Below are 13,281 nucleotides of genomic sequence, written 5' to 3'. Positions count from 1 at the left end.
TCGGCAGGCGCGCGCGCGCGCGCTGCTTCTGCTGCCCGGCTGGACGCGTCCGCAGGATAGTTAGCGCCCGGCGGCTGATTCGGACGGTCAGGTGTTGGAAAATAGAAGTCGGTCTACACAGGAAGAGCAAAACCCGGGAAATATGAGTTGGTCGTTGTTTCCCTGGGTTGTTTACTTTTCTTAGAGCTACACGGGTGGGCATTCTGCTGCAGGGAGCTCCTAGGGTAGGAGGAGCGTGCAGGGCCCATGTTGGTTGCTTTTCCTTCTTTATGGAGTTTGCCTGGAAGGAAACTCTACTCCCAGAGCATATTGCTTTTCGAGAGTGAAAGAGCGATTCTATTTAAATTTGGTGGTCTGGTGGTGAAAGCTTCGGACTGGGAGTGGCGGAGCATCCTGGGAAACTGAGGTAGGAGAATTACAAATTCGAACCCATCCTAGACAACTTGGCGACTTTGTGAGACTTTGTCGCAAAAAGGGGGGGGAGGTGGGGGGGCAGGGATGCAGCTCACTAGGAGGCCCTGGGTTCAATTCCTAGTACAGAAAAAATGGGAATTTGAAAGTTGGCTACTTTAGGGCTGGGGATTTAGCTCAGCGGCTTGGTGGCCTGCTTCGCAAGCGCAAGGACCCGAGTTCCATCCCCGGTACCCCGCCCCCCGAAAGTTGGCTACTTTAAGTATAAGTAACCCACTCGCTCGTATGAAAATACTTGCTTTCCCCAATCTTTTGTCTGCCTAGACTCGGGTGTGTGGAAGGGAGGTTGTTCCAGCTTGGACAGCAGACAGGTTAGATAGTTAATGCGTTAGTCAACTTGGGAACATTGCAGTGAGGAAAGCTTCAGGGCGGTTTTTGCTTTTACTGTGGTACATGACTGTTCAAGAAGCAGAAAACAGATGCTGATGTTAAAATTCTAAGACTCAAGGCAGAACACCAAACTTAATAACAAATGAGCTAGTGATAAAGGCTGCTCCAGTAAGCATTTTTACTGAACACAAGCTATTATTTTTGTTCTTGATCATTAAAATAGGTTGCAAAGTAGGGTGCTTCAGGCAACATTAAATGAGTGAAAGAGTATTACCCCTACTGACCTGCTGCCTTTCTAAAGGGAGCAGCCATTGTTGCCAGGCAAAAAATGGGGACCCAGATTTGATATTTGACTGTTTCTCTAGTCAAGCTGGGAATATATATTTTGATAAATCCTTGAATTTTAAATATAGGAAAATTTAAAAATGTTTAAAAAATATGCAGCGGGCCAGGGATTTAGCTTAGTGGTTCCGCCTCCTGCCTCGCAAGCGCAAGGTCCTGAGTTCGATCCCCAGTACCCCCCCGCAAAAAAAAAGTATGGTCCAAAATATTTTTCTTTCTTTTTCCTTTTTTTCTTGTTACGGGGAATCAAACTCAGGACCTTGCCCCTGCCTGGCAGGCACAGCACCACTGAGCTACATTCTCAGCTGTAAATGTATTGTTTCTTAAATGTTGCATTGGGCCTGATAGCTAATTGGGGATCTGTCTTAAAACATTAGATTTCTCCCTGTTTTACAGATGAGAATCATGAGGCCATTAAGTGATAGAATCAGGTACTGAGTCTGGTGTCGTAACCCAGATTGTTACTTTAGGTGTATTCTAATATGTAAGAGGGTTTAATTGGTAATGGACAGCGTGGGGAAAAAGGCATGTGGCTGGTCCCGTGCCTAGGCAGAGTGAATCTTAACTGCACTGGTGGGAATCACCTGCTGCTGTAGACGTCAGTAGGTCTTCTGAGCATTAGTATAGCAGGGTTGATGACAGGAAGAATGTACCGTGTCTATCACTCCATGATGTGTGCCAAAGCAGTTTGCTGATCTAAGAACAAGTGGTCTGGAGAAAGCAGGTTCCTCCCACAGTGGGGTTGACCCTTCCAGTCCTCTGCACAAAATACTATTCCTTCTTCAGTATAGTTAAAGTTTCAGTAACTTTTTATTGCTGAGGCAAGGCAAATTTGAAATCATATAATTGTTTTAAGAACCATGTATTAGAAGGAAAAAATGGAAACAAAGCTTTTGAACATAAGGGAGGGGGGATTGAGGAGGGAATGGGATAAACTACAATTTAAAAGTGCATAATGAAATAATAAATAAAAAAGAACCATATATTAGTAGAAAAGAGCTACTAAATCTGACTTTGTTTTAGCTAAAATTCCCATAAAGATAACTCTTAAGATTTGGTTTATTGGTTTTGGTGCTGGATAGTGAACCCAGGGACTCCTGCATACTAAGCACATAATCTACCACTGAGCTACAGATAGTTTTTTAAAAGCAGTATGTTGCAAAATATTCAAGGATAAGCACCTAGGGCATAAAAAGGCCCTGCTCCAGGAATGAGGGGTGTGGAGTCTTAATTCTGGGTAAAATAATCTCAGCATTATACACAGCCACACTAGCTGATGTAAAAGGGTAGGATTTAAAGTGGTAGAGAGCATATTCAAAGCCTTCAATAAAGAGATTTTTCTGTGAGAATGTAGACTCATACATAAGCTGAGTAGTGCTTTTACCTAGGCCCAAAAAGTTGTAAGAACTTTTTTTTGGTCAGGAGGAACTTATTTTATTATTTTAAAATATTTTTTATTTTATTCCACTTCCCCCTCAAGCCCCCCCATGTACAAAGGCTTTGTTTCCATTTTTCCTTCTATTTTCACTTTTTTCTTGTCTCTTCCTTTCTTTTTCCCTCCCTCCTCCCTTGTTCCCTTTCCCATTTGAACAACTTCTTCTTGTTTCCCAACATCCATTATACATCTCAGTCCTTAATTCCACGTTCAGTTTCTTGCACCAGAGAAACAATGCGGTATTTAAATGTGTGTCTGGTTTAGTTCACTTAACTTTGAAATGTTACCTGTCCTTACCCCTCTCTAGCAACCTTTACCAGCTAGGTAGTCAGCTATGAATTCAGTGTTTGCAGATTTGGAAAGTGGGGGACAAAAGGGGTAGGGTTGGGGGATGAGATACTTTTAGTTATCTTATTTGCTGGTGTCTTCATGTTTTATGCTGACTGTTGTGTGCCAGCTTTCTCATTCATTAGTTTCAGGTCTTTTGGCTAAAAGTTCCTAAAATGGTTTGTTTAAAGGGCAAGTTAATTAGTATGTTTGGGGCCAGAGATTTAGATCAGTGGTACTGCACCTGCCTGGAAAGCACAGGATCCTGAGTTTGATTTCTGGTACTGGAAAAAAGAAAAAAAAAATTAGTGGGTTTGTACTTCTGTCTTGAAGTTTGGGCAGGAATGTCATCCAGATTCAGATATTAATGTGTAAACTTGTTTTCAGTAGCTAGTGGTGGAGGCAATAAAAGAATTATGGGATAAAATACAAGTTTTCCTGTATATGTTATGTAAGAGCTGCAATAATAATAATCTCATCCTAGTCTGCAAATCTGATTTTCCTGGGCAATGTATATACTGAACTTAACTCTGGGAAGAATTTGTCAAAAAACCTTAGGGTAGAGGAGTAGGAAGGAGGTTAGACTAGAGGTTGAGATGGGGGAGCTTACATAAGGAATTTAGCCTCTATTTTATTTAAAACCAAGAAGCCCTGATTGCACCCTTTCAATGTTTATTAAGCCTTTTGGATCTTTCTAACTCAGCCTGTTTCCCTCCCACATTGCAGCTTTAGAAATAAATGTCCTTTTATTTTTTTCATCTATTGTTGCATCATGTTTTTAGTTAAACCTGTGTATGAGAGATTTTTATCCTCTGTAAGCACAGACACTAAGCATTGAATGTTTTTATGTTGAAGATTCCACAATAAGTCATTTCTCAATTATAGCTGAAGAGATTTAACTAGTGTGTGTAGTGTACATAATAATGTTTTTGTAGGAAAATTATCTGACTTTCCATAGAAAGTATCCAAATTTCAGGGTGTTACATCTACAATGTAGATTTAATTGCCAGTGACTTTTGTTAGTGGGGTTTAAAAGGACTCCTATTTAGAGCTGGGGATTTAGCTCAGTGGTTCTGTCGCCTTCCTTGCAATCACAAGGTCCTGAGTTCAATCCCCAGTACCAAAAAAAAAAAAAAAAAAAAAAAAAAAAAAAAAAAAAAAAAAACAAAAAAAGATAAAAGACTCCTGTTAGGGATTATTTTGCTGCCCATATTTGTACCAGGGATCGAACTCGGGGTATTAAGTAGCTCTGGGTATGTGTATGGAGGTGTTCTTTACTAAATGGGACTAAGTTTTGTTTTCAGTAGTTCAAGAGAATAATACTTCGGCATGGATGAACTGAATACTCCTTCACTTTAAGTTTTCCTATATGATTGGAGCAATTAGGTTTTAATGAATTAACATTCTTTGTTTTTTTGTTTTTTTGTTTTTTTTTTGAGGTATTTCTGCTGGCTTTCCTGGAGGTAATTAAAGAATTCCCAAAAGGGTGCAGGTCTAAAGATTGTTAAGTGTGTTAGAAATGGGTCACTCTTGATTCAGGGAGTAACTTGACTAATACTGTCACTAGTTTCTTTAACCTCGGCCATTATAGTGTACAGTAGAGTATCATCTGGATGGCTTTAGTATCACTGCCTATCATCTCCTTTGATACAGGTGTGAGAGTAGCTTTCATTAGAAGAAAGCAGTTACCTTGAAGGGCAGGTGGGTTTTTGTGTATCTTTTGACAGAACACTTAATCTCTTACTACTCAACACCTGTGCTCTCAGCATTCTCGCTTTATGCTCCTGGGTTCTGTCTCCATCTGTCTCATGAATTGTCCCTTTCTCCTGAGACTTTTTTTTTTTTTAAAGCTATAATCTTAGAATTGTTTTGAAGCTGCAGAAGTGTTACAGACGTGTCTCTGAGGTATAATTTGTAATCAAAACTGATCCTAGATTATAATTTCTGACTACCTCTTTTTGTTGACAATGGAGAGTTAAGCTTAGAATGAAAAACAATTGTTTTAATTGTATACAGTGAGTAGTTGGTTGAGCCAGAACTGGAATTCACATTTCCTCAATTCTAGACCAGTGTTATTTCTAGAATTCACACATCTTGATCTCTCTTTGCTTGGTCTCTGTTTATCTCATTTTACTTAAAATTGTCACTTGGTTCAGAAAACTCTGTGGGTTTTGTTGTTGTTTTTTTTCTTTTGGTAGCATGTAAGTCTCTAACAGGGAAAAGTTCCATTCCAGGAGAATTGTTCATAAGTTGGATTTATATGTAAATCAACAAAGTGAGTCTTGCACCGTACACCTATGAAAGTTTGTAGCTGGAATGTTGGGAAGTTGGGATTACTTTAATTACTGTACTTGGGATTGAACCCAGATCTTTGCATGTCCTTATTAGCAAGTGTCCTACCACTGAGCTACACACCCAGCCTTGTGGCTTTTTCTTAACTGATCATTCTTGTCTTGATGCTTGGAGGCTTCTTTTTCTTCCTCCGTGCAGTTTAGTCTGTTGGATCATTTGTGTCTCATACAGGGATCCAGGGATTCCTATAGCTGTGCTAGTCTTTAGTTACCAAGTTTTAGGTTGAGCACTTTACCTTTTTGTTGTTTTTAAGTCCTATGGTTGTAATTGGGCCATTGAACACATATATCTATCTGAGACATTTTAAACCCTGCTGGGGTTTCTAATTCTAAAAAGTCAATTTCTTACCTTTATCTCTTGGAGCTGATGTGATTCTATCTGATCTGATTCTAGCTGTTTCACCCAATTAGTCTAATTTTTTCCAGCTGGATTCCAGACTCTCTCATCCTACTGGGGATAAGAGCTGTATTGGGGGTGTTTTCCTTTTTCCCCAGCAGAGGCTTCCTACAGAAAGGTGCTGGGTAAGTACATGGATGTAGCTTTCCTTTGGAAATTTCTTCCCAATGTTTTTAACTACAAAGCCTGGATATAATCCTACCTCCGCGTCATCTGTAGCTCTGTATCCTTTCATTCTTTTTCCACTCCCATTGCTAATTCACTAGTGCAGGCATTCCTTGTATGAATGTTTTCAGTCTGATTTTCCCACCATGCTTCTTACTTGTGCTTGTGTCTTCATACCTTCTACTCTGTGGCAGAGCACCACAACGGTGTCCGGTGCTTCCTAGACCTATCCCTTTGGCCCTTGGTGGATTGTTCTATCTCCCAAGCTGGTTAATGATTTCTGGGTGAAAGGTTTTCGCTGTATCCTTTCTATCTCTCGTGCCTCCAGATGAAGATGAATGTTCACTCACCAGTTTTACCTCTTCTCACTGTGAAAGCTGTCAGCCACTCAATCATTTCAGGATTTAAGGTTTTAAGTTTGGACCAGAGATAATACCACATGAACAAAAAGCAAAGAACCTGTGAACAATGTAATACGATACTCTGGGGTCCAGCGATTACCATTATATTTATTGATTGCTTTCTCATATAGTGCCCACTCTGGTGACCAAGGATAAATAACAAAGTCACAGACTATTATGGAGTTAATCTAATTAAGAACACAAACATATATGCTACTGTATACTGAAAGCCAAACAAACATACACAGAAATAACATAAGGCATATAAAAGAAAGTTTTTGGCAAAACAGGCTTAGCAGAGGAAAAAACATTCTAGGAATAAGGGAAAAGGAAAAAAATATGAGAAAATGTAAAAATGGAATTAAAGTGTTTGAAGTGGGGGAGGGGAGGGTGAAGGGAGGGTGGGGACAAGGGGAAAAAATGAGAACCAAGACCTGGCATGTAAAGGTACAAGATCCCAGTAATGAATGTAACTGTACTGTCTACCTAGAATGTTCCAATAAAATTAAAAAAAAAATTCTAGGAAAAAGAAATAGCATTTTAAAAGACATCAAGATGTGAAATAGGCTGTTTTTAGTCAGCTAAGTATAGTATTACTTGGATTTTAAGTGCAAGGGGTACTATGATAAGACCAAGCAATTGTACTTGTGTTCTTATATGAAAGAGAAATTAGTACACATGGCTATAAAAAGGTAGATACAAGAATATTTTCAGCATTTTTATTTATAACATTCAGAATCTGAAAGAAAAAATGCCCATGTGTCAGGCATGCCCAAGACCACACCAAAATTAGATGAGCCACTAGGAGGATTCATAAGAAACATAAAATTTTTTTAAAAAGTCAAGTTGGATATAATCTCTTGATTCTGTATAATAAAAAACAAACAAACAAACATAAAATTGTACTCATGACTAAGATTTGTTAAAACTAAAGGATAGAGAAAACCCATGAAGGGGACAAGGTGAATAGGGCAGTGTTTGGGGGAAAACTGGGTTCAAGCTTCTAAGTCCTTTGCTGGGCGAGTCATACTGGACACCATTTAATTCCCCTATAACTGACTAAATATGTAAAATGTCACCAGTTAGGAAAGCTTGTTAGGAACTTGGTGCCCAGGTGATTTGTTTGATTTTGACCAGGTCAGCTAGGCAGCTTCTTCCTGAAATGTACCAAAATTCTAGATTCCAGGAGGGAAGCAGGTATTTGTCAAAAACTATCTTGTTTATCCAGTTCAGGTACAATAAAGTCATTCTTGTCAGTAGTGGGAATGATGGGTGCTCAAAAGTGTAGTTCCAAGATGTCAGCCACAAGACAGCAGTCAGGTCTGCTATTTTAACTCCTTTCTTCTTACCAATAAGCAGTTGTATGGGCAAGTTGTGGTGTAATTATATGTAGCATACTACATAGTAATAATAAGCTATGGGACTGCCTTGTAACATGTAGAAATATACAAAGTGTGTGTGTGGGGGAAGCTAGACCCAAGAGTGTGCATTACATGTTGTTTGTAAGAAATTTAAAAATAGGCAAAACTAATCAGTGACCACAGAAGTCTGAAAGTACACCCTGTGTGTGAGAGAGCATAGAGAGGGAAAGGGCACAGGAGAACCTATGGAGTGTAGATGAGTTCTGTGTCTTGATGAATGTGATAGTTACTCAGGTGTATGCAAATAATGTGGAATGGATCAAGTGTGTGCTTATGAATAGCATCTTTTACTGCATGTATAATCTGCAGTTCAAACACAAGTAGTAAGACTAACTCATATCTTTTCAATTTGTTATGGCTGAGGAGCTTCACCTTTATAATGGTTCTCCATCCTTAAAGCTTCATGTGTGGGTAGGGGCTTCCAAACCCTTCAAGAAGACCACGAAGTCAAAACTATTTTAATAATTCTAAGATAACTGTTGCCATTTGCATTGATAACACAAGTGTGGGAATGAGTGAAACCTCTGGTGCCTTACCAGAGGAATCAAGACAGTGCCATTAAGCTATAGTAGCAGTCATTGTATCCTTGCTGACATTCCTCCCCCAAATTCCCTTCCAGGTGTCCTTGGGGAAGCAGTACAAATTAACTTTATTAAACTTTAAACCTTGAGTATATGCATTTAATATTCTGTGTGACAAATGGGAAGTCATCATAGAGCACTTTTACTTCATACCCAAGCAAAGTGATTGTCAAAGAAAAAAAACTTTGTGTGATTGAGTTTCAAGAAGAGTAAGCTGCTTTTTTTTTTCTTTCATGCAATACCTTTTCTTGCTTGAACCAACTGGCAGACTGACCTTATTCAGCTTTGGGTATTTGGCAGATATTTTTCTGAAAGTGAACATAATAAGCCAGTTGCTTAAAAATAACTGACAGTATTTTTGCCAGGGGTAAAATCTGAGCATTGAAAAAGAAAATTACAATTTTGGAAAATGTTTGTCTGCTATGATATAAGCTTGATACCTTCTCCAGTGGTGGTGACATTTGGGTGTTGGAATTTACAAATGTGTGCATAACTCAGTGAACCACTCTTTGTCAAATGACTTTCATATATATTATACATTCAGAGATCCATCCAAAATGCAGGGCAGACTAATACATTTTAATGTAGTAGCTTATGAAGAGTACATCCACATGGTTTCAGATTTTGTATTGGAACAAACCCTTTAAGAAATTGAGCCAGGTGCAGTGGGCCATGCCTATGATCCCTGCACACCAGGAGGCTAAAGCAGGAGGATCACAAGTTCGGGTTTGGGCATTTTAGCAACTTAACGAGATTGTCTCAAAAAGGGCTGAGAATGTAGCTCAGTGCAAAGGCCCTGGGTTCAGTCCTCAGTTACCCCTCACCCCCTAAAAAATTTCCTCTTGGGTTTTGGTATAGTGCCAAAGAGTAATAATGTCAATTATCTGAAAATGCTGTTAAAATATTCCTCCTTTTCTACCTGCTTATCTAAGCCTGAATTTTCTTCAGATACCTAGACCAAAACAATATATGGCAACGAATTGCAGAATCAAATAAGAAAATTCAACCATCTTCTATTCAGTCAGATATGAAAGATTTGCAAAACTCTCAAAGAGTAACTTTTCACTAATTTATTTTGTTTTGGAAAGTTGTGTTAATATGTAACAGATTTGTTTTCTTAAAGCAATAAGTATACTTTTTTAGTTTTAATTTTCAGTGGGTAAATAATTTTTTTTTTTTTTTTTTTTTTGGTAGCAGGACTCGAACTTGGTCATTGTGCTTGCGAGGCAGGTGCCGGAACTGTTGAGCTAAATCCCTGACATATCAATGGGTAAATTTTGATATGATCCACCTGCACACACACACACACACACACACACACACACACACACACACAAAAAATAGGTCATCAGTAATTACAAGAGTATATAGAGTCTTAAAATGAAAATGTTTGAAGACTGCTGCTATGTAGAATAGAAAATCAGATTTGTACTTCTCAGAGATTTTATAGGAACATCCAGACAGGATGAAGTATCTTGAAAGACTCAGGTAATGGCCATTAGATTTGAATAGGGCATAATGAACTTAGCAGAAAGTTTCCAAACAGCATTGTGGAAAGGAAAAAAGGCATCTTAATACCTGACTTCAGGGATTAAAGAAACGAACAGGGTCCAGCAGTAGAGGTGAGGTTACTCTGTACAGAAACTGGAGGAAAGGCAGACTTTTACAGGTCAGTATGGGGTTAAGTAGGATGTAAACATGGGAGAAACCTGATCTATTTACAGACAGAATTCTGTTAAAGGTGTTGCAGGGATAACTGATCAAAATGTTCTGAAGCTGTGAGAAAAGACACTTCCAAATTGTCTTTGCATAGGAATGAAACTCCTTTGGTAACAGGAGGAAAAATTACAGTAATAGCTATGTCATATTGGAAAGGGCAAAAATAGGGTCTATGCAACCAGAGCCTTCAGTGACTTTTCTTCATGAGAATTTAGGACTGTCATTCTTGGCATTATGAATGAAAAAGACATGCTGAGTGAAATTTAAAATCTTGGTTAAATTCACATGGTTAATAGAGAACTAGGGCTTAAATCAGGATCCCAGACTTCATACTCCCTCTTTCTTCTACATCAAGGCAACTTGAGAATGCTTAGACAGGAGATGGTGAAAGGTCAGGATACAGCTCAATGACAGCCCTGCAGCCTTTTAAAAAAATTATTATTATTCACATGTAATTGTCTCCAGTTCAAACTTAAAATTCCAAATCCTAAAATGACTTTGAGTGGCTGAGAGTTTTGACAGAAGACAGAGTTAATGAGTGTTTATCCTGACTTTTTTCTAAAACCTTAATAAAGGAATCACTGTTATTTATGGAGTAAAGATTGTGGTGATAAGAATACCTATGACAGGAGTGTGATAGGGCCCTAGTTTTGCATGGTATTGGTATTGAGTGCTGCAACAAATGCTGTGCTGAGTACTGTGAGATACCAGCTGTGGAGCACCTTATAGTTGATGAAATTGGAGTGCTCTTAGTGCATACAGCTTACCAGCATGATAAGTGTTGCAGGAGCTACAGTTGTAGTGACCATGTGCTGTTGATATTCTTGAGCAGTCTTGGTATTAAATATTTCCGAATGTTCTCATAAATGTGTTCTGGAAATTTTAGTATTTTTTTCCAGACTGAATTGATAAAACTCAAAGAATATTGGACAGTAGATGTATAGAAACTAAAGCATGGGCTGGGGGGATAGCTCAGTAGCACTGCATCTGCCTTGCAAGCACAAAGTCCTGAGTTCAATCCCCCATGACCCCCGAAGAAGAAAAGAAATTACAGAATTACCAGAAACTGGGTGTAGTCATGCCTGCCTGCCTATAATTCTAGTATTCTGTAAGTCTGAGGCAGGAGAATTGCAGGTTTGAGTGTAGCCGGACATCTTAGTGAAAACCTGTCTCAAAAAATAAACTGAAAAAGAGCAGGGGACCTATTTCAGTATAAAGATCCTGGGTTCAATTCCCAGTACATATTATTTGGGGGTAGAGAAAACACAAACTGGAGAAATAAAGGGAGAGCCAGAAGAAGGTGGTTTCTGAATTAAGTGGAGAGTAGTTGAGGTTCAGAACCCCCAGAGATGCTAAGTAAGATGGACTTCGTTGGGTTATGGCAGCTGTGAAGTCTGCAATTTAGGAGTATATTGTCATTGAGGGGAGCTTGCTGGCAGTGTTAGGGATTTAGAGGATGAACAGGAGGTTAAGTAAACAATGCTGTATAATATTTCAAGACTGTTTATAGAAAGTCTCTCTAGCATTGTTCTTTAGCTTAGAACCTCTGTGTGAGTGTGTGTGTGTGTGTTACTGGAAACTGAATCTAGTGCCTCATTGATGCTAGATAAGTGCTCTAACTCTGAGCTCCATCCTCAGTCGTTTTTGCTGGGGTGGGGAGATTGAACTCAGGACCTTGCGCTTGCTAGGCAGGTATGGTGCCATTGGGCTAAATCCCTGGCCCTAGTTCTTTTTAAATTATATTTTGAAACAGAATTCTCACAGAGTTGCCCAGGCTGGCCTCAAACTTGAAATCCTCCTTCCTCAGCCACTCAAGTTGCTGGGATTACAGGCATGAGCCACTGTACCATAGGAGCTGTATTCGTGAAACCTTTCCAGGTATCTTGAGTTATCTTTTCTTCTCTTGTAGCATTTTGTGCTTTTCTTGATCTCCACTTACATAACTGGATTTTTTTGTCCCATTTAACGAATTCTCCTGAGACAAGGATTGTTTTTATTCATTTTATAATCTCAACATCTTCTAACCTAGCAGTTTTTCAGTATTCATGAGGTAATACTAGATTGAACTATGTGCAGTTGCCATTTTCTTAGTTGAAAAAAGGTAAAATATTTGCAACTTCAAATTACTAACAAATTTTTTTTATTCTTTACATCATTACATGGGAGACTTGAGGTGGAGGACCAAGGAGAAAATTAAATACATATAGAGGAACATTTAAAATAACTGTAGTCATTAAAGTGCATCCAGAAATGACATAGAGTGGCCTGATTACTTAAAGCAAACATGGAAATTTGGCTAGACAATATATATTCTTCCCTAAGGAAAACATAGTAATTTCTTATAGAAATCTAGCGTTTCTTAATTTATATTTACCTATATGATTATTCATATAAGGGATGTTGAAAATTACAGAAAACAGTATACTCGGGCTGTGCATTTAGCTCAGTGGTTCTGCTGCCTGCCTTGCAAGTGCAAGGACCTGAGTTCGATCCCCGGTACCTAAAAAAAAAAAAAAAGAAAACAGTATACTCAAAATCCTGAATATAAATTATACAAAGATTTTTGTTTACTTGTGTTATTTAGTATGAAACTAAAGGGTAAATTTCCAGAGTACATCTCAGTAGAACCAGTTCTTGGGGTATCTAAACAAATTTCTGTTGCTTTGAACTAATTGAGAAAAAGTCTAAATTTTCAAGACCAATGCTTTTAGCTAAAAAAAAAAAAAAAAAAAATCTTAGAAAACATTGAACATTTTTGAAGGAGGGCTCAATTGATTCCAATCCATGGACCTGAATTTTAAATTCCAGCTGGAGGAATGATTGTGTGCCCTTCAGTCTTCCACAGATCTCTCAGATGGCTCTTGATGACTTTGTAGTGGATGATTAACAGTGACAATTTTGAGTCTGTAATGTTGATACAGTGTTGATTAAAACCATCCTGAATAAATATCCAGAGATAATAGAGTTGGCATTCATTTATAACTGTTAAGTGTTAGTCTCAAACAAGGATGCACCTGGAAGCATAGCTATTTCATCACCATGCTGAGTCTGAAGAATATGGTATAGCGTTTGAAAGGTAGTCCAGGGTTTCCAAATTAGGCAGTTCTAGATTTGTTCCATCATACAAATAGGTATAAAATTGTGAAATCTTAGTCTCTTTTTTTGTTTTGTTTTGTTTTTAGACAGGGTCTCACTATGTAGTTGAGACTGACCTGGAACTCACTGTGTAGCCCAGGCTGGTCTCAAACTCACAGTGATCCTCCTGCCTCAGTCACCCGAGTGCTGGGATTACAGGTGTGTGCCACCACGCCCGGCGTGAGATCTTACTCTTTAATAAACAT

At 38.6% G+C, this 13,281-nt stretch overlaps 1 protein-coding gene across 5 annotated transcripts in view; it reads left to right on the top strand.

Moving 5' to 3' along the window:
• Cpeb1 (cytoplasmic polyadenylation element binding protein 1) overlaps positions 1–13,281 on the top strand; it is an 80,694-nt gene that overhangs the window by 1,517 nt on the left and 65,896 nt on the right. The window lies entirely within an intron of this gene.

Source organism: Fukomys damarensis, unplaced genomic scaffold (genome assembly GCF_012274545.1).
Source record: "Fukomys damarensis isolate Sample0158 unplaced genomic scaffold, DMR_v1.0_HiC HiC_scaffold_7, whole genome shotgun sequence".
Classification (NCBI taxonomy): domain Eukaryota; kingdom Metazoa; phylum Chordata; class Mammalia; order Rodentia; family Bathyergidae; genus Fukomys; species Fukomys damarensis.
The sequence above is the reverse complement of the archived record's forward strand: the minus strand, read 5'-3'. Positions and strand labels throughout refer to the sequence as shown.